A 21,614-nucleotide genomic window follows, 5' to 3' on the forward strand; every position below is an offset into this window, starting at 1 on the left:
GCCTCCCTTCCATTACTAAGAGTTGCCTCTTTCAAATATCTAGGTGTATTAATTACTAGAGAACCCAAGGATTTTATCGCCAACAATATAGAGCCTTTATTTACATACTTGAAATCCCGTACACAAACCTGGACTAGACTCCCACTGGGAGTGATGGGGAGAATCAACCTTTTTAAAATGATTCTGCTCCCAAAATTTCTTTATATACTGTGAAACTCCCCATTACTTATCCCCCTAAAAATCTTCAAAGCCCTAGATCAGATAGTCAATTCTTTTATATGGGGATCCAACAAACACAAGCTAGCTTGGAATACCCCAAAAAAAAAAAAAACCCCACCACCGCCGGAGGAGCTGCCCTCCCGGATCTACACACATACTATATAGCTGCACAGATTTCACACCTTTTTCATCTCCATAAAACTGACAAAGATAGATACCAAGCTTTAGTATGTAGAGAATCAAATAAGGATATACATTCTCCCCTGCAAGTAATATTTAGAGGCAAGGAAGGGATGGGAAGAGGAACGACTCAGAACCACATGCTACACCAACATAAAAGAATTTGGGAGATTGCGCTTAAACTAACTGGAGCTGATTTCTATCATTCACATACACCCTTATGGCGTAACCACCAACTACAAGAACTATTGCACATGCCAGGTGCTACACTGTGGGCTACTAAGGGAATCACATATCTATTTCAGGTACTTACGCCTCTAGGGGTGAGACATTTCCAATCACTTAGAGAGGAGTTTGACCTGCCCGCACATATGCTGTTTAGCTATATGCAACTAAGACATGCTCTACGGGCCCAGTTCACAGATGGTTTTCCTAACACACAAACGTTACCAATGGTTGAAGTGATCACAGGTGAAGAGCCAGCTAAATTGATATCCAACCTCTATAGCATCATAAGGGCGTGCTCAGTAGCAAGAATTATAGATAGAGCTAAAAATAGGTGGGAAGAGGACATAGGCCCAATAGAAGATTCGGATTGGGAGGAGGCACTGGAGAATGTTAAGAAATCATCCCCGACACTATCCGAATGTTTGACTCAGTTATATATTATCCACAAAGCCTACCTTACCCCCTCATGGCTGGTCAAATTCTCACTTGATCAGGACCCAAACTGCCCAGGGTGCTTAGCTAACCCATGTTCTTTTGTTCATTTAATATGGGAATGTCCAAACATTCAGCATTACTGGACACAGGTTATAAAATTTTTGCACGATCACATGGGCTCACCCCTACAACTTGATCCCAAAACATGCCTACTAGGTATATTGCCAGACGCTGACACTGAAAAGTATTTGACAATTTTCCTCTACGAAACTTTGTTCTGTGCCAGGAAAGTGATTGCCAGACACTGGATGAGGGTTAATCCTCCCACAGTTCGAGCCTGGATTGGTGAAATAAACAAAACACTGCCGTATAAGCAAGTATTATATAGCCATAGAGGGTGCCTGGCCAAGTATAACAGAATCTGGGATAGGTGGCTCAACTCCAGTGAAACCTGTATTGAATAACTATATAAATGAGAGAATACTTGATGTGTGCAATACTTACACTGCGTTGTTTATTCCGTAATGTTAAATGAAATACCACTATGACAATTGGATATGGTTGGAGAACAAAGGGGAGAATATAATGATACTTAGCACAATGTACTTAAGGACACAAATACAAGTATGACCCACTGATGTAATGGAAACAGTACCTAACAAAGGGGAAGGTGGTCGCAGTAAATGTGAGGGGACAGGGTCCAGGGTATAGGTGGGGAGATGAGCTATGGAAAGGAGTTTGGCAACTTCCTCAGTGGTAACAAGTTTGAAGGAGGAAAGTGTTGAGTGTAATGTTGGACCTGGTGTATTGGTTGGTGGAGGAAGCTGGACACTGGATATCTCATAACGAATTGAGTCGATTTTGTTTTTGAAGTGATTGGCAATCTCCTGGGCAGTAAGCCAGTTGGTGGAGGCACTGGGGAGTAAAGTAAGGAATTATGGGTAGAAAAGGGTTGATGAGGTTTGGATAAGAGGGTTTTGATGAGAGTGGTGTAGTAGGTTTCTTTAGCAGAGTGGAGGCAGGAGTTGTAGTTGAGAAGGGAAGATTTGTAGAAGGTGAAGTCCTGAAAATAGCGTAGAGAAAGTAGGGTAGACATGCGGAGAAGTCGTCGAGAAAGCGTGACACTGTGCTGGGGGGGGCGGTAAATTACTGCAACCCTCAGATAAACTGGAGAAAAAAAAGAATGCAGTGCACTTCAAAAGAACTGAGGGAAAGAGAGGGAGGTGTAGGGAGAACCTCGAAGGTGCTTTGTCCACTGAATCTGAGTGAGTGAGTCCAGAGGAGGCCACAATGGAAAAGGGCAGCTGGAGAGGCACTGTCAGATTCCTGGAGCCGGGCTTCGGTAATAGCAAGTATATTGAGGGAGTTGATGAGGAAAAGTTAATTGACAGAGGCAGGTTTGTTAGAGACTTAGCGGGTATTCCAGAGGGCACATATAAGGGTGACTCTTGGAATCAGGGGAATTGAGATAAGAAAGTGGGAGTTACAGCTACTTTCAGAGAAGGTATACTGCCAATTCTGGGAGTGAGAGTTAGCTGGAGGAGGACCAGGGTTTGGGGTGATACCCCTGGAAGTTAGGAGTAGTAGGAGGGTGAGGGCGGTAAGGTGGGAATGGATTTATACAAGCGCAGGTGTTGCAGTGAATTGGAAGTGGTCACATTTATGTGGACTCAGAATGAGGAGGAGGTGATAAGTGCAGTAATATTGAGAGGGAAAAAATTAGGGGAATATGAACAGGTTGTGGGGTGGAGAGGGGGGTAAAGAATCGAGAGTTTGGGGAGAGAGGGCATTATTGTAAAGGAATTGCAAAGCTAATTGCAGGAAACGCCTGCTGGGTCTCCTGTATCTAGTCACAAATGGCCCAATTTGCCAGTATGAAATAGGGCCTAAGCTTAGGTTCACACTTGTGCAGGTCAGGAGTGCTCACAAAATTGCACATGCTCCTGACCCACAGATGCAGAAGGGTGCCATTAACCCCTTCACATCTGAAAACACAGTGCATTTTCACATTGGCAAAGCCACATGGTGCTGCAGCACAATGCAGTTCCACGCAGGTGGTTTTTAAAAAAAGGTTTGGGAACTTCTTTCCTCATGTTTCTCACAGGTACAGCAGTCTGTTCAAATGAATAGGCCACTGTACCCAAGATGTTTGTACGGAAATGCGCACGCAATAGTGTGATTATAGACTAAGAGTAAACTTTCCTATAGCTTTTAAGTCTGTTGTGGGTACTTTAGCTGTTCAGTTTAGGCCTTTTACTGCTGGAAAAAAAATCCAAGATCTTGGCCTAAATCATCTAAAAAGCCTTTACTACAAGTTGTAATAAATCAGATTGGGCTGCTGCTGTATTTAGACCAAGCAGTAATGTAACAGTAAAAAAAAAATACAAATGCAAGATATGCTATGCCTGAATTCAATGTTGCTGACACTGTCTGTGAGAATCATACTCTTATGCCCCGTACACCCGGTCGGATTTTCCGACGGAAAATGTGTGATAGGACCTTGTTGTCGGAAATTCCGACCATGTGTAGGCTCCATCACACATTTTCCATCGCATTTTCCAATTCACAAAAAGTTTGAGTGCAGGCTATAAAATTTTCTGACAACAAAATCCGTTGTCGGAATTTCCGATCATGTGTACACAACTCCGACGCACAAAGTGCCATGCATGCTCAGAATAAATAGAGATGAAAGCTATTGGCTACTGCCCCGTTTAGAGTCCCGACATACGTGTTTTACGCCACCGCGTTCAGAACGATCAGATTTTCCGACAACTTTGTGTGACCATGTGTATGCAAGACAAGTTTGAGCCAACATCCGTCGGAAAAAATCCTAGGATTTTGTTGTCGGAATGTCCGATCAATGTCCGAATGTGTGTACGGGGCATTAGACAACACTATACAGCCTAAAAGAATCTCCCAGGCATGTAATTTAAAATATATTTTGGCCATACTTCTCTTGTGGTTAATAGGCGTGTACTTACAGTGCCTTGCAAAAGTATTCACCCCCCTTGGCTTTTTACCTATTTTGTTACATTACAGCCTTTAGTTCAATTTTTTTAATCCGAATTTTATGTGATGGATCAGAACACAATATTCTAAGTTGGGGAAGTATAATTAGAAAAATATATACATAAAACTATTTTTCAGAAATAAAAAACTGATAATTGGCATGTGCGTATGTATTCATGAAGCCCATAAAAACCTCTAGTGCAACCAATTACCTTCAGACGTCACATAATTAGTGAAATCATGTCCACCTGTGTGCAATCTAAGTGTCACATGATCTGTCATATACACACCTTTTTGAAAGGCCCCAGAGGCTGCAACACCTAAGCAAGAGACATAACTAACCAAACACTGCCATGAAGACCAAGGAACTCTCCAAACAAGTAAGGGACAATGTTGTTGAGAAGTACAAGTCAGGGTTACACTAGGTTATAAAAAAATATCAAAATCTTTAATGATCCCTAGGAGCACCATCAAATCATAACCAAAATGGAAAGAACATGGCACAACAGCAAACCTGGCAAGAGATGGCCGCACACCACAACTCACGGACCGGGCAAGGAGGGCATTAAACAGAAAGGCAGCACAGAGACCAGAAGAAAGCCATTACCTTCAGCAAAAAACAAAATGCCACGTTTTGAGTTTGCAAATGTGAGAGACTCCCAAAATGTATGGAGGAAGGTGCTCTGGTCTGATGAGACTAAAATTGAACTTTTTGGCCATCAAAGAAAACGCTATGTCTGGCGCAAACCCAACACATCACATCACCCAAAGAACACCATCCCCACAGTGAAACATGGTGGTGGCAGCATCATGCTGTGGGGATGTTTTGAGGGAAAGATGGATGGTGCTAAATACTAAGTATTCTTAAGCAAAACCTGTACCATTCTGTGTGTGATTTGAGGCTAGGACGGAGGTTCACCTTCCAGCAGGATAATAACCCCAAACACACTGCTAAAGCAACACTTGAGTGGTTTAAGGAACTTCACCTCGGTGGTGCTACTGATAAGGCACTAACTGCTCAAAATCTCAATTCCTCATCAAAGTGTTGAAAACTACATAATATGTGGGAATATGAAAATGAATACAATCATATCCCAATCATGTGAAAAAATTTTAATAGTCCAAAAGAGTCCAAAGATATATATATGATGAAATTGCAGTGACTTCTGTGAAACAATTCATTCCTAACTCGAGTCACACACCGATATTACAATGGTTGATTCAAACGACTGCCACCACTACCTCTAGATGCAATGCCTGCTCACCTCCACAGAAGACCACTGAGGGTCAAACCCAAACTCTCCTCTCTAGACACCCGGGACCTCTCCTTAGTATACCGCTCAAAGTGAATAAGAGATAATCATAGAGCAACAATGCTAGTAAAAAGATTTTATTAACCACTTCAATACCAGGCACTTATGCACCTTCCTGCCCAGACCAATTTTCAGCTTTCAGTGCTCTCACACTTTGAATGACAATTACTCAGTCATGCTATTCTGTATCTAGTATTTAGTCTGTGTGAAAATTATAGAGTCTACAAAATATGGTCCCAAACTCTGAAAATTGATCATATCTGATCACACTTGATGTTCTGACGGCCCTGATGTACTTAACAAGCCAGGAAAGTACAAATACCCCCAAATTACCCCCTTTTGGAAACTAGACAGTCCAAGGTATTTAGTAAGAGGCATGGTGAGTTTTTTGAAGTTGTAATTTTTTCCACAATTCTTGGTAAAATTAAGATTTATTTGTTTTTTTGTTTTTTACACAAACTTGTCATATTAACGGGTTATTTCTCACACACAGCATATGCATACTTGCAACTACACCCCAAAATACATGCTATTTCTCCTGAGTAATGCGATACCACATGTGTGAGACTTTTTCACAGCCTGGTCACATACAGAGGCCCAACATTGAAGTAGCACCTTCAGGTGTTCTAGAAGCATAAATTACACATCTCATTTCTCAACCACTTGAGAAACCATCTCATTACACTTTTGAAGGCCCTGGAGCACCAGGACAATTGAATTGCCCACAAAATGACCCGATTTTGGAAAGAAAACACCCCAATGTATAATCTATGAGGCATAATGAGTCTTTTGAACAGTTCATTTTTTTTCAGAAGTTTTTGGAAAATGTGGAAAAAAATGCAAATGCATTTATTTTACACAAAGTTGTTAATTTATAAGATATTTATAATACATAGCATGTACATAGCAAAAATTACACCCCAAAATACATTCTGCTACTCCTCCTGAGTATGGCGATACCACATGTGTGAGACATTTACACAGCTTGGCCACATACAGAGGCCCAACATCCAAGTAGCACCTCCAGGCATTCTAGAAGCATAAATTACACAAATAATTTTCTGACTACCGATCACCTTTTTGAAGGCCCGTCATATCTCTAACAAATAGCATGTACATACAAAAAAACAAAAGATTACCTGTGGTTTTAGTAGTGCAGTGGTCCACAGAGGAGAGCATCGGTCCAGACAGCAGGCAGGAATGTGGTCAGCGACAGCAAAAGCAATCGTCCAGGCAGCAGGCAGGAATACTGTCCATAGTTACTACAGTCACTGTCAGCACAGCCAAAGCACAACCAAAGCATTTGTTCAGGTAGCAGGCAGAGATGTCTAGGCAGAATTACTGTCCATAGTCAGTAAAGGCAGCAGGCAGTGATATGGTCAGCACAACCAAAGTATTGGTTCAGGCAGGAGGAAGAAACATTGTTCATAAAGTCCTGGGTCATTACAGGCAGTGATATGGTCAGCACAGCCAAAGTATTGGTCCAGGCAGTAGGAAGGACCATTAAGCTTAGGGCCAGGGGAACAGGGGTAGAGGCTTCTCCCACCCAAATCTCTTTGACGCCTCTGGACAACCAGACCCTGTTCTGGGAACACAGAAAACCAAAAACTGTTTTTCTCTACTAACTGAAGCCCCTCTTCTTCCCTATTCTGAAGCCCCTCACATATGTGAGATCCCTGCGTACTAAAGTAGAAGGGCATAAGATCAGTCCAAGTGGCAGGCAAAAACATGATTGATTAACAGGCTGAGGTCGGTGCACGTGGAAGTCAGAAACATGGTTTAAAATGACAGGCAGATGCATTGTAGGTAAACAAGCTGAGGTTGATGCATGTGGAAGTCAGAAACGTGGTTTAAAACAGCAGGCAAAGACATCGTCGGTAAACAGGCCAGGGTCAATTAACGTGGAAGGTAGAAACATGGTAGCAGGAAAATGATCCACACAGGTATTTGAAATGGGGGAATAATGGGGCAGTCTGTTAAAAAGAAGGGGAACTAATGTCTAATTGATGTGTGGCAATCTACGATGCACAGGCCAGGTTCAGAGGGACATTGGGGGCAATAACAACTTGTATCTCTTCTAATTCCTCCCCTGCTGCATACACAACATTTCTTTTGGTGTCTTCTTCCGGATTCTGTGGGGGGAATGTTATAGGGAAAATGTTGCTCATGAAGTTGACTCACACAGTCAGAGTGAATGCTTTCTGGGGCCAGTCCTTGTTGATAAATCAGGGCAGTGATGATGTCTTCAATATACTTGAGATAGGTGATTTGTTGGTTTTCAGTTGCTTTTTGTTAGCAGACAAACTAATTAAAAAGGGCCATATGAAACAGATGAAATGCAACTTTCTTATACCAGTAACGGGACATTCAGGTTGACAAATAGGGTTGTAGCATCTGATCATTTAAATACACCCCCCCCATGTACAGATTGTAGTTGTGGACACATTCAGGCTTTACAATGGGCCGTGTCATCTCTGGATCTCCACCAAGGTGTCATTGTGGATGGTAGAGAGGAAAAAGAAAAATAAAGCTGGGAACCTGAAGGATAGATGGATGGTGCCACCCAACATGCAGGCAGGGTGTGTAACACAGCAAATAACCATAGAAATGAAAAAACAAAAAATTGCGCACATCCAAAAGGCTACCTCATCACATTTATTAATCATATATAAAAATAGTACATATAAAAATAGTACAGACCATGTAGCGAACACTTCCCAGTCCTATCCCTCCCCCACCTCCCTCCCAGAGAACCCTACAAACCCCACCAATTCCCTCACCCCCTAAGCAGTGGGTACTAAGATGATATCCAGCAATCTGCTAAGGTATATATCATTATTGAACACCTCATAAGGAATAAACGTGATATTCACTGCTTGCTCTGCTTGGTTTCAAATGTGAAAGGCACAGATATAGTCACTACTAGGACATAGCTTCAAAGGTCATAAGCTCAAACATATCTGGCATCATAATAGACATCTGATCCGGCCAGTACTAAACCACTGTGTCTCAGAGCCTCTAGGTACCTCATGAATACTGCCAATATGGTTGGTTTGTGGTTTTTCAGCAGCCATTATATGTTTATGTTTAGATAATTCCAGCTACTGACATCCTATAGAGCACAGGACAGGTGCAGAGCAGCGGGCTGTAGTAAAGTGAGATGTTCCCATAGCACAGCACACCAAAATCCTCCAGTATGTGTGTCAGGTAAGTGGTATTATGTAAACAGGCAATGCAGGATGCAGTACATCAGGGGGTGTGGGGGGTGCTGCTCCAAATGGATCTACATATGTTTTGTTCCGCCCCCAGAACTTCTTCAGAAGGATGTGGACATCTTTCTTGTCCCTCCACTTCATGGCCAACACTCATATCTCATGAATGCCGATTCTCCGTTTTGTAACTTTTTTGCTAATAGATTTTGTGGGAAGCCCTTACGTTTTTTTTTAAGGTACCGCAGGCCAGGGTTTGTTTATGGTCAAGGTGGTGAAAAAGGGGCAGGCTGTATAATAGTTGTCCACATATAAATGGTATCTTTATATGCCAGGGGGTATGCCAGCTCCCAGACAATTTTCCCACTGGTTCCAATATATATGGGGCACTCACAGGGCTAGAGCTGGCAGTCTTTGCCTTCATAAATCTGGAAGATATACACATATCCAGTGACTCACTCAAACAATTTATTCAATTTTAACCCGTACCTGGCTCTCTTACTTGGGATATACTGCTTGAAGTGCAGTTGACCAGTAAAATGTATAAGGGATTCGTCCACACAAATGTTTTGGTCTAGGATAAACACTTCAGCAAATGGCTGGGGAAAGGAATTGATTAGGGGGCGTATCTTGTACAATTTGTTGTGCTTGGAATGATCTTTGGGAGGGCACTGCAAATTATCATTAAAGTGTAGAAAACGAATGATCATGCCGTAGCGTGTCCCGCACATGACAGCAGAATATATCAGCATGTGGTGGGTGGGGTTGGTGGACCAGTAGGCATGGCGTTCGTTCTTCTTTGTAAGCCCCATATTACACGTAAGGCCCAAAAACTATTTAAATTCGTCCAGCGTGAGACGTCGCCACTGGAACATACGGGCATAGGATGTATTGGGGTTGGTAGTAATAAATTGCTCTGCATACAGATTGGTTTGGTCCACCATATTCTGCAGCAAATCTTGTGAAAAAAATAAAAAAAAAATCCAATTGTGAAAAATGTGTAGTGTTGGCTTGCATACCTGCCTGTGCGGTAAAAGGGGGGATTATAGCGGATCCTGAGTTGGCAGACAACCATAAGGGGTTTGCCAGGGCATCAGGAAGGTAGGACTGGGCCTGGATTCTTTGGGTTGGGCATGTACTTCCAGTACTGGTACTGCGCTCCTCTTCCTGGGGTCTGGCGATGCTGGTGGTAGGCAGGTTTTTAGGTCTTGGTCCTGATCTCCTTATTCTTTTAGGAATAACTCAGACTCCGATGCACTACCCTCTACTGGCTGGTATTCCGAACCAGAATGTGATGATGGGAGCTCCCCGCTGCTCTCATCATCCAACATGGTAAGGATGGCATATGCCTCCTCAGGTGTATAAACCCTTTGAGACATAATAGCGGTACTTATTGGCTGGCCTGTGTGATGGTACTGATTACAATACTGATGGCGGGCCTGTGTGATGGTACTTTATGGTGGGACTGTGTACAGATCATGGGCCTGTGTGGTGGTAGTGATGGAGGTACTGATGACGGTACTGATGGTTGGTGATGGCGGTACTGATGGAGGTACCATGTGACGGTACTTTATGGCAGGACTATGTGGCGGTACTGATGACAGTACTGATGTTGGGCCTGTGTGGCAGTAGTGATGGCTGTACCGATGGCGGTACTGATGGAGGTACCGATGGCGGTACTGATGGCACGACACTGGAAGTGACGTCACTGGCTCCCTTCCGACGTGCTACACCACTGGCCACATGACTTTCTCAAGGGAGCTCTCCAAAGGTTCTGTTATTACAAAGCGACTTTGCAAGATATTCTAAATGTGAGTTGGCACTGTTTTATATGTATAATAAAACCTTTTTTACTAGCATTGTTGAGCTATGATTATCTCTTATTTATTTTGAGTGGCAAACTAAGGCACGGTCCCTGGTGTCTAGAGAGGAGTGTTTGGGTTTCAGGACATGGCTTATTTTCCTGTTGGGGATTACTCAGGATCCATAAAATCAAGGCTTGATTTGTCCCTCAGTGATCTATGGAGGTGAGCAGGCACTGCATCTAGGGGTGGCAGTGGCAGTCGTTTGAATCACCCATTTATCTATTGGTGTGTGGCACGAGTTTGGAGTGAATTGTTTCACAGAAGTCACTGCAATTTCATTTTATATATATATATATATATATATATATATATATATATATATATATACTCTTTTGGACTATTAAGATTTTATCACATGATTGGGACATGATTGTATTCGTTTTTCTATTCCCACATATTATGTATTTTTCAACACTTTAATGAAAAATTGAGATTTTGAGAAGTTATTGCCTGATCAGTAGCACAACCAAGCTAGTGAGGATTTCTATTATATGTCACTTATTGTTTAAAGTCATTCACTAATTATTGGTAATTAGCAGTGTGTTATAATCATGTTTTTTTTTTTTGCATCAGTTTATATTTCACAGGTTGAATGAGCGCACCATTATTTGATTTTATATTATCATTGTACGTGTGAGATCACTATTCCAATGGTTGCAGCTGTTCATAGTTTTTATTTGACTCTTTTTCCTTAGTTCACCAATACTCACATTATTTACACTTAGTAGCACTAATGTAATATACACACATATTATAACCCAAAGTATATATTTCCAGCACATAACGGATTATTGATATGCTGTCCAAATGATTATTCAGGTGATCACCTCAGTCACAACTTTTCAGAGCCACGTAGGATCCCTTCATCAGACATGTGATCATTTCTTGATAAAGGGATCCTGCATCACCTTGAAGCATTGCACTTTACCATTGGGATGTGATCACCTGAATAAATGTTCAGACACCATTTCAATGATCCATGGTGTGCTGGTGATATATACCCTGGCTCAAAGTGCAACCACCAAACATTATTAATGTTGTTCAACCAGCAATGCTGGATATGCACATAGTAAAAATTGAGCACCTTGATTGCATTTTTCAGAATTAATGTTTGCCTATTTCTATTTAAATTTAACACCAAAGAATGACAAAAGATATATGTGCACAAACACAGTTCTTTCATTTTATATGAAACCTGCTTTACCAGTAGTACATAAATATTAATAAAAAATTAGCTTGCATGAAAATGTAAATGCCATAGGAGGTTGTCATTACAGTAAATGTGCTCATGTAGGTTGTACATTGTCTAGAAGCATTTGAATGATCTTTGATCCATGACAGAAGGGGTCATCCTCAACCTCATGGATGGCTGCTGATCACATTGTGAGAAAGGACATCCTTAGTAGATTACATTGCACAAAATGCAATACATTCACTCTTAAAAAAATACAGAACTGCTTGCTGTAATTACAAACCTTGTTATTTTATACATCAACTACTGCCCAGTCCAACTATAAAACATCTTATTTAAGGGTAGGGTGAGACCACTGATGGTCAGTAGTAAATAAATACCTCACAAAATGCATTCAGATTGGATATTTATTTTTTAAGTACAAAAATTTGTGTGCACTGCATTTTGAATGGAAAAAGGATGCATTTCTTTTTTTTGCATTGATTTATTTTCATTCATCCATGTTTTATTTTCATTGATAAATCATATATTCCCTGATTTGCCCTCTTGGTGCATAACAGAGAGTTCTTCCTGTTGCAGAAAGAACTCCAGGAATCAGTATTCCTACCTAAAACTGTGTCATTAACAAAATATCACTACAGTTTCAGAGAAACAACACTAGCTGTTTGAAAACACTTAAAGAGGACCTCAATAAATCACCACGGACACTTTTTGGTGGTAGTTTCCTTTTAAACTACCTGCACTTTATTCAGGCAAGCATCTGTGCCTGTATCAATAACATTACTGGCACAAAAGACAAACACAGGTAGTTCCCTATAGTAGCAACAGAATAACCACCAGTTCACAGATTGGGAACTGGTGGTAATTAAGACCAGCTCTGAGCCTAGGTATGCCAGTATACAGAGTGGGACATATATGTTCTGTAATGCTGTCATATATGTGAAAGTTTTCTGCACGGGACTCTGAACCTGCCCCTATTCAGCTGTCAACAGTTAAAATTATAAACAAAGGACCTGAGGATAGTGAGAATGTCATTACAATGACAATACCCATATTTGGGAAATTACTTATGTCACTGGGCAGATGGACAGACCTGATCACGGATGTGGAAATATGGGGCAATTTAGGGGACAGCGATCACAGGTCAATTGGCTTCAGTATAAATCACAAAAATAGGAAACATAAGGGGAATATGAAGACACTGAATTTCAAAAGAGACAGCTTCCCTAAACTACGAACTTTGCTAGAAGGCATAAATTGGGATAAAATCTTAGGAACAAAGAACACGGAGTAGAGATGGGTTTGCTTTAAGAGCATATTAAATAAGGGCATTAGCCAATGCATCCCATTGGGTAATACATTTAAAAGAGTGAACAAAAGTCCTGGATGGCTTAACTCCAATGTAAAAATGCATATAAAAGCAAAGGAGAAGGCCTTAAAAAAATACAAGGTTGAGGGATCATCATCAGCATTCATACTTTATAAATAATGCAAAAAGAAATGTAAGGGTGCAATTAGGGTGGCTAAGATAGAACACAAAAGACACATAGTGGAGGAGAGCAAAAAAAATCCCAAGAAATTCTTTAAGTATGTAAACAGTAGAAAAGGGAGGACAGACCATATTGGCCCCATAAAGAATGAGGAAGGACATCTGGTTACAAAGGATGGGGAGATGGCGAAGGTATTGAATTTATTCTTCTCCTCAGTCTTCACGAGGGAATCAGGGGGCTTCAGTAACCAAAACTGCAGTCTTTATCCTTATGACACATCACAGGAAGCACCTCCATGGTTAACAGAGGACAGAATTAAAATTAGACTTTGAAAACTTAACATTAATAAATCACTGTGACCAGATAGCTTGCATCTGAGGGTACTTAGGGAACTCAGTCAAGTAATTGCCAGACCATTGTTCCTAATTTTTACTGACAGTCTACTGACTGGAATGATACCAGCTTATTGGAGAAAAGACAGTGTAGCACCAATATTTAAAAAGGGCCCAAAATAGATCACTGAGAATTACAGACCAGTTAGCCCAACACCAATAATATGCAAGCTCTTGGAGGGGATGATAAGGGACTATATACAAGATTTTAGTAATGAGAACGGTATCATTAGCAGTAATCAGCATGGATTCATGAAGAATCATTCTTGCCAAACCAATCTTTTAACCTTCTATGAGGAGGTGAGTTACCATCTAGATAAAGGAAGGCCCGTAGACGTGGTGTATCTGGATTTTGCAAAAGCATTTGACACAGTTTCCCATAAACGTTTACTGTACAAAATAAGGTCCGTTGGCATGGACCATAAGGTGAGTACATGGATTGAAAACTGGCTACAAGGGTGAGTTCAGAGGGTGGTGATAAATGGGGAGTACTCGGAATGGTCAGGGGTGGGTAGTGGGGTACCCCAGGGTTCTTTGCTGGGACCAATCCTATTTATTTTGTCCATAAATGACCTGGAGGATGGGGTAAACAGTTCAATCTCTGTATTTGCGGACGATACTAAGCTAAGCAGGGCAATAACTTCTCTGCAAGATGTGGAAACCTTGCAAAAAGATCTTAACAAATTAATGGGGTGCGCAACTACATGGCAAATAAGGTTTCATGTAGAAAAATTTAAAATAATGCATTTGGGTGACAAAAATATGAATGCAATCTATACACTGGGGGAAGAACCTCTGGGGGAATCTAGGATGGAAAAGGACCTAGGGGTCCTGGTAGATAATAGGCTCAGTAATGGCATGCAATGCCAAGCTGCTGTTAACAAAGCAAACAGAATATAGGAATGCATTAAAAAGGGGATCAACTCCAGAGATAAAACTATAATGCCGCGTACACACGAGCGGACTTTCTATCCTACTTGGTCCGGCACACTTTCCGACGGACTTTGTCCGCCAGGTGCGCCGGACATTAAAACGGACGGACTTGCCCACACACGCCGGGACTTTCCGGCGGGCTAAGTCCGCCCGTCTTTCCGACGGACTTTCGCCGGAGTTCCGGCGGACTTTCAGAATGAACGGACTTGCCCACACACGGACAAGTCCGTTCATTTTGAACGTGACTCAGGTGCGACGGGACTAGAAAAGGATGTCAATCTTGCCGCTTTTATCGGCGAGATTGACACCTTACTAGCCCCGTCGCGGGGCATACCAGGCCCTTAGGTCTGGTATGGATTATAAAGGGGAACCCCGCTACGCCGAAAAAACGGCGTGGGGTCCCCCTAAAATCCATACCAGACCCCGATCCGAGCACGCAGCCTGGCCGGTCAGGAAAGGGGGTGGGGACGAGCGAGCGCCCCCCCCTCCTGAACCGTACCAGGCCGCATGCCCTCAACATGGGGGTGGGTGCTTTGGGGGAGGGGGGCGCCCTGCGCCCCCCCCCCAAAGCACCTTGTCCCCTTGTTGATGAGGACAAGGGCCTCTTCCCGACAACCCTGGCCGTTGGTTGTCGGGGTCTGCGGGCGGGGGGCTTATCGGAATCTGGGAGCCCCCTTTAATAAGGGGGCCCCCAGATCCCGGCCCCCCACCCTATGTAAATGAGTATGGGGTACATGGTACCCCTACCCATTTACCTAGGAAAAAAGTGTAAGTAATAAAACACACTACACAGGTTTTTAAAATATTTTATTAAACAGCTCCGGGGGGGGGGATCTTCCTCCGGCTTCGGGGGTCTTCTTCCGGCTTCGGGGGTCCCTCCGCTTCATCTTCTCCCGGCGTCCGGTTGGTTCTTCTCCGCTCTCTTCTCCCAGTGTTCCTGTTCTTCGGCCGGCTCCTCTGCTGTCTTCAAGTAGCTCTCTTGCCAGCAGAGGTCCGGACTTCTGGGCTTCTGGGCTTCTGTGCTTCTGGGCTTCTGGGCTTCTCTTCCCCAGATGTTGACACGACGCTCTCTCCTGCTGGACTGCTCTCCGAGGGCTGCGTTGTGACTTATATAGGTGGAGACCCCGCCCCCTTTTGATGTCACAGTCCCTGGGCATGCTGGGACTGTGACGTTTTAGGGGGCGTGGTCACTGGGTGATGTTGACCACGCCCCCTAAAACGTCACAGTCCCAGCATGCCCAGGGACTGTGACATCAAAAAGGGGCGGGGTCTCCGCCTATATAAGTCACAACGCAGCCCTCGGAGAGCAGTCCAGCCGGAGAGAGCGTCGTGTCAACATCTGGAGAAGAGAAGAGAAGAAGCCCAGAAGCCCAGAAGTCCGGACCTCTGCTGGCAAGAGAGCTACCTGAAGACAGCAGAGGAGCCGGCCGAAGAACTGGAACACCGGGAGAAGAACCAACCGGACGCCGGGAGAAGATGAAGCGGAGGGACCCCCGAAGCCGGAAGAAGACCCCCGAAGCCGGAGGAAGATCCCCCCCCCGGAGCTGTTTAATAAAATATTTTAAAAACCTGTGTAGTGTGTTTTATTACTTACACTTTTTTCCTAGGTAAATGGGTAGGGGTACCATGTACCCCATACTCATTTACATAGGGTGGGGGGCCGGGATCTGGGGGCCCCCTTATTAAAGGGGGCTCCCAGATTCCGATAAGCCCCCGCCCGCAGACCCCGACAACCAACGGCCAGGGTTGTCGGGAAGAGGCCCTTGTCCTCATCAACATGGGGACAAGGTGCTTTGGGGGGGGGCGCAGGGCGCCCCCCTCCCCCAAAGCACCCACCCCCATGTTGAGGGCATGCGGCCTGGTACGGTTCAGGAGGGGGGGGGGCGCTCGCTCGTCCCCACCCCCTTTCCTGACCGGCCAGGCTGCGTGCTCGGATCGGGGTCTGGTATGGATTTTAGGGGGGACCCCACGCCGTTTTTTTCGGCGTAGGGGCTTCCCTTTATAATCCATACCAGACCTAAGGGCCTGGTATGCCCCGCGCTCGCCGCAATAGGAAAATGTGTTTTTCCTATTGCAGCGAGCGTGAGATGCAATACCCTGCCCTCGTGTTGTATCTGGTCCGTCGGACCAGCATACACACGAGCGGGCTTTCCGTCGGACCAGCACACACACGAGCGGACTTTCCGCCCGAAACTGAGTCCGGCGGAAAGATTTAGAACTTTCTTCAAATCTAGGTCCGGCGGGCTTTTGGGAAAAAGTCCGCCGGAAAAGTCCGCCGGTGCCTACACACGGGCGGATTGTCCGGCACACTCTGGTCCGCCGGACCAAGTATGCCGGAAAGTCCGACCGTGTGTACGCGGCATAAGTCTCCCGCTCTACAAGACTTTGGTCCGGTCTCACCTGGAGTATGCTGTCCAGTTCTGGGCACCAGTCCTCAGGAAGGATGTATTGGAAATGGAGCGAGTATAAAGAAGGGCAACAAAGCTAATAAAGGGTTTGGAGGATATTAGTTATGAAGAAAGGTTGTGAGCACTGAACTTATTCTCTCTGGAGAAGAGACGCTTGAGAGGGGATATGATTTCAATTTATAAATACCATAGTGGTGACCCCACAATAGGGATAAAACTTTTTTGTAGAAGGGAGTTTAACAAGACACGTGGCCATTTATTAAAATTCGAAGAAAAGAGGTTTAACCTTAAACTGCATAGAGGGTTTTTTACTGTAAGAGCGGCAAGGATGTGGAATTCCCTTCCACAGGCGGTGGTCTCATCTGGGAGCATCGATAGTTTCAAAAAACTATTAGATAAGCATCTGAACAACCACAACATACAGGGATATACAATGTAATACTGACATATAATCACACACATAGGTTGGACTTGATGGACTTGTGTCTTTTTTAAACCTCACCTACTATGATGGACCTTGATGGGGAACTGAGAGACTTGGTGCAGACAAACATCCTTTATGAATTTCTGAGATTCACATGATTCTCTGGGGTTAATTTACTACAACTAGAACATGCAAAATCTGGTGTAGCTGTGCATGGTAGCCAATGAGCTTCAAACTTCAGCTTGTTTAATTAAGCTTTTTAAAAAAATGGAAGCTGATTGGTTACTAAGCAGAGCTGCGTGAGATTTTGCACTCTTCCATTTTAGCGAATCAACCCCAATCTGTCTGAGTGATGTGGAGTTAATAAAACATGTAGCATTCCTGCATGGTTAACCCCCTTGCAGGTTGTATGAAACTTGTTACTCCTTTTTTCCATATAAATGTTAACATTTTTACATTGGTCATAAGTAGCATTGCAGCATTAGTAGGGAAAAAAAATCACATCCTAGAGAATTCCCAGAATATCCTTTAACCCAGGCAGAAGCAATGACATAACAAGATTTTTTAACAGTAATGCCCCGTACACACGGTCGGACTTTGTTCGGACATTCCGACAACAAAATCCTAGGATTTTTTCTGACGAATGTTGGCTCAAACTTGTCTTGCATACACACGGTCACACAAAGTTGTCAGAAAATCTGATCGTTCTAAACGCGGTGACGTAAAACACGTACGTCTGGACTATAAACGGGGCAGTGGCTAATAGCTTTCATCTCTTTATTTATTCTGAGCATGCGTGGCACTTTGTCCGTCGGATTTGTGTACACACGATCGGAATTTCCGACAATGGATTTTGTTGTCGGAAAATTTTATAGCCTGCTCTCAAACTTTGTGTGTCGGAAAATCCGATGGAAAATGTGTGATGGAGCCTACACACGGTCGGAATTTCCGACAACAAGGTCCTATCACACATTTTCCGTCAGAAAATCCGATCGTGTGTACGGGGCATTACAGTTACAGTGCCTTGAAAAAGTATTCATACCCGTTGAAATTCTCCACATTTTGTCATGTTACAACAAAAAACATAAATGTATTTTATTGGAATTTTATGTGATAGACTATCACACAGTGGCACATAATTATGAAGTGGAAGGAAAATGATAAATGTTTTCCAACATTTTTTTCAAATAAATATGTGAAAAGTGTGGCATGCATTTGTATTCAGCCTCCCCAAGTCATTACTTTGTAAAACCACCTTTCACTGCAATTACAGCTGCAAGTCTTTTGGGGGATGTCTCTACCAGCTTTGCACATCTAGAGAGTGACATTTTTGCCCATTGTTCTTTGCAAAACAGCTCAAGCTCTGCAAAATTTGATAGAGAGCATCTGTGAACAGCAATTTTCAAGTCTTGCCATAGATTCTCAATTGGATTTAGGCAGTGGCGGCTGTTGCTCAAAATTTTTGGGGGGACGCAAATGAACTGAAAAATTCTGAAAAATACTGCAACAAAAACATTGAATGCAGCCTCACTGTGCCATAAAATGCAGCCAATGTGCCCATCAATTGCAGCCAACTGTGCCCAGCAAATTCAGCCACTGTGCCCATCAAATGCAGCCAACTGTGCCCCTCCTATGCAGCCAACTGTGCCCAGAATATGCAGTCAAATGTGCCCAGCAAATGCAGCCAACTGTGCCCAGCAAATGCAGCCAACTGTGCCAATCATATGCAGTCAACTGTGCCAATCATATGCAGCCAGCTGTGCCAATCATATGCAGCCAACTGTGTCGAGTAAATGCAGCCACTGTGACACCCGACCACCCCCTTTCTGACCGGCACTTACCCTATCATGGTGGTGGGTTAGGCAGTGGGTGATGGCAGCCAGCTGTAGGACGGGTAGCGCAGGTCAGGCGACGGCTCCTGTATCCTCCATGTGTCTCTTCTTGCCTACTGCTATGTGGCCAATGGGATTGCCTGTGCCTTCAGTCAATCAGGTGATGGGTATTAGACTGGCGCCTCCTGATTGGCAGAGAGGTGGTTCAGTGTTAGAAAAGCAAATGTTCATTTGCTTTTCTAACACACCTGGGTGGACTGCCAGCACAATGCTGTGCGCTCCAAGTCCACTTTTTTAAGCCTATTAGAGTCTATGGCTCTAATCAGGTGCCTTAAAAAACCACCCCCGCCACTGAAATTCAGGCGCCCAGCGCCCAAAAAGGGGCGGGCACCTGAATAGGGGGTGGCTACAGAGGCCATGGATAGATTCTTGCTATGCATGAATCTATCCATTCTACATAGAGGGGGTGGCATGAGAGAGGGGGCGGCACCCGTGCGCCCTTAATGTTTCATGTTGGGGATGGTGTGTTCAGGATGATTTGCAGTGTTATTTTTCCACACATAGCGTTTTTCTTTTAGGCCAAAAAGTTAAATTTTGGTCTTCTCTGACCAGAGCACCATCTTCTATATGTTTGATGTGTCCCCCACAGCTTGGGATTTTTTTTTATAACCTAAACCTGCTTTAATTTTCTCCAAAACTTTATCCCTCACGTGTCTGGTGTGTTCCTTGGCTTTCATGATGCTGTTTGTTCACTAAGGTTCTCTAAAAAACCTCTGAGGGATCCACAGAACATTTGTATTTATACTGAGATTAAATAACACACAAGTGGACTCTATTTACTAATTTGGTGACTTCTGAAGGCAATTGGTTCCACAAGATTTTAGTTAGGGGTATCAGAGTAAAGAGGGTTGAATACAAATGCATGCCACACTTTTCAGAGATTTATTTGTGAAGATTTTGGAAAACCAATTATCATTTTCCTTTTACTTCACAATTATGTGCCACTTTGTGTTGGTCTATCACATAAAATCCCAGTAAAATACATTTACGTTTTTGGCTGTAACATGACAAAATGTGGAACATTTCAAGGGGTATGAATACTTTTTCAAGGCACTGTAACTATGCTGTTTGCCCAGCTTGCCAGGGTCATTTGCATAGTCTGTTTAGGCAGACCTCAGCAGGTACAAAAAAGTTTTCATATACAGTAGCTGCCTATACTTACAACATACTAATGCCAGGATATGTTTTTTTTGTTTTGTTTTTTTTTTTAAGTGGAATTTCACTCTTCCAATCAACATTTATTATTTCTCCATGCGGCTAGCATTAGTAAATAGATAGGAAAGTATATCACATTTACTTGTTTTAAACTCTTTTACATTTCTTCAGTTACTTCCTGGTTTCTTGCCTAGGCAAAGTATGTCATACATCCCAGTAGTCTTCAGGAGGGAAGGAGAAGAGGAGGGGTTTTCTCAGCTAAGTACACTCTCCTGTATGCATGCTTGAGCTAAGAGCAGATGCATTCCAGGAAGTAATTGCTACATGAATCATCTGCCCTTACTCAAAATGGCCCCAGCCAAAAATGCTTGTTGTTTTTCAAAGTGATTTCACCTGACAGTCAGTGTGCCCATTAATGGCTGGGGAAGTATGCTGTCATCTGATCACTAAGGAACTAATGAATGAAAGATCATTCATTCCAAATCAGCAGCTGATTCAAGGCTGAGGGTTTTTGGTTTCGGGTTACCCTCCCACCTCTCCTTCCTCTTCTACATTACTGATCTCCATCCTTTTCTGTATTAGATATTAACCACCTCATCTCCATGCTTCCACTGTGTGTGACCTACCCATTAACCCCTTCACTTCTTCCTCCCTCTGTGAATGACCTATACATCAATGGTGTGCTGTATCTAGTGTACCTAGTACCGTGTTTTAATCACTTCAGTGCCAGCATATTTCTTTATCTCCAAAAATATGGCAAAAATTAGATCACATTGGCGTGTTTAATTTCCAAAAAGGGGTCATTATGGACATATTTTTTTCTTTTTAGCTCTTTTTTTGACAAGATGTACAAAAAGAAATGGCATGTTGATACAATGACCAATGTGCTCAACATGAGCACAAGGAAAATACAGTTCAGTGTACAATTACGTATCATTTTTACAGCTGTATATACAGAGACCAGTGATACAGTTTATACATATACAGATGACATCCAGTTACTCAGCAACCAGGTAATGATGGGGGGGACAGGCATCAGGCAGCTCTCTATCATGTATGGATGTATGGGTACGTCCAAATCTATAAACCGAGTATAGGCCCTAATCTTTTCAGGTAGTTGTGATAGTAAGAGTGGATGAACACCAAGAGTCCCATACCTTATTATATTTAGTGGGGCAACCCCTATGTTCAAAAATATTTTTTTTTCAAATGGGAGGATCTGGTTCACCATCAAGATCCACTGTCAGGTAGATGGGACATATTTTAACTA

The sequence above is a fragment of the Aquarana catesbeiana genome, linkage group LG04 (assembly GCF_042186555.1).
Source record: "Aquarana catesbeiana isolate 2022-GZ linkage group LG04, ASM4218655v1, whole genome shotgun sequence".
Taxonomy (NCBI): domain Eukaryota; kingdom Metazoa; phylum Chordata; class Amphibia; order Anura; family Ranidae; genus Aquarana; species Aquarana catesbeiana.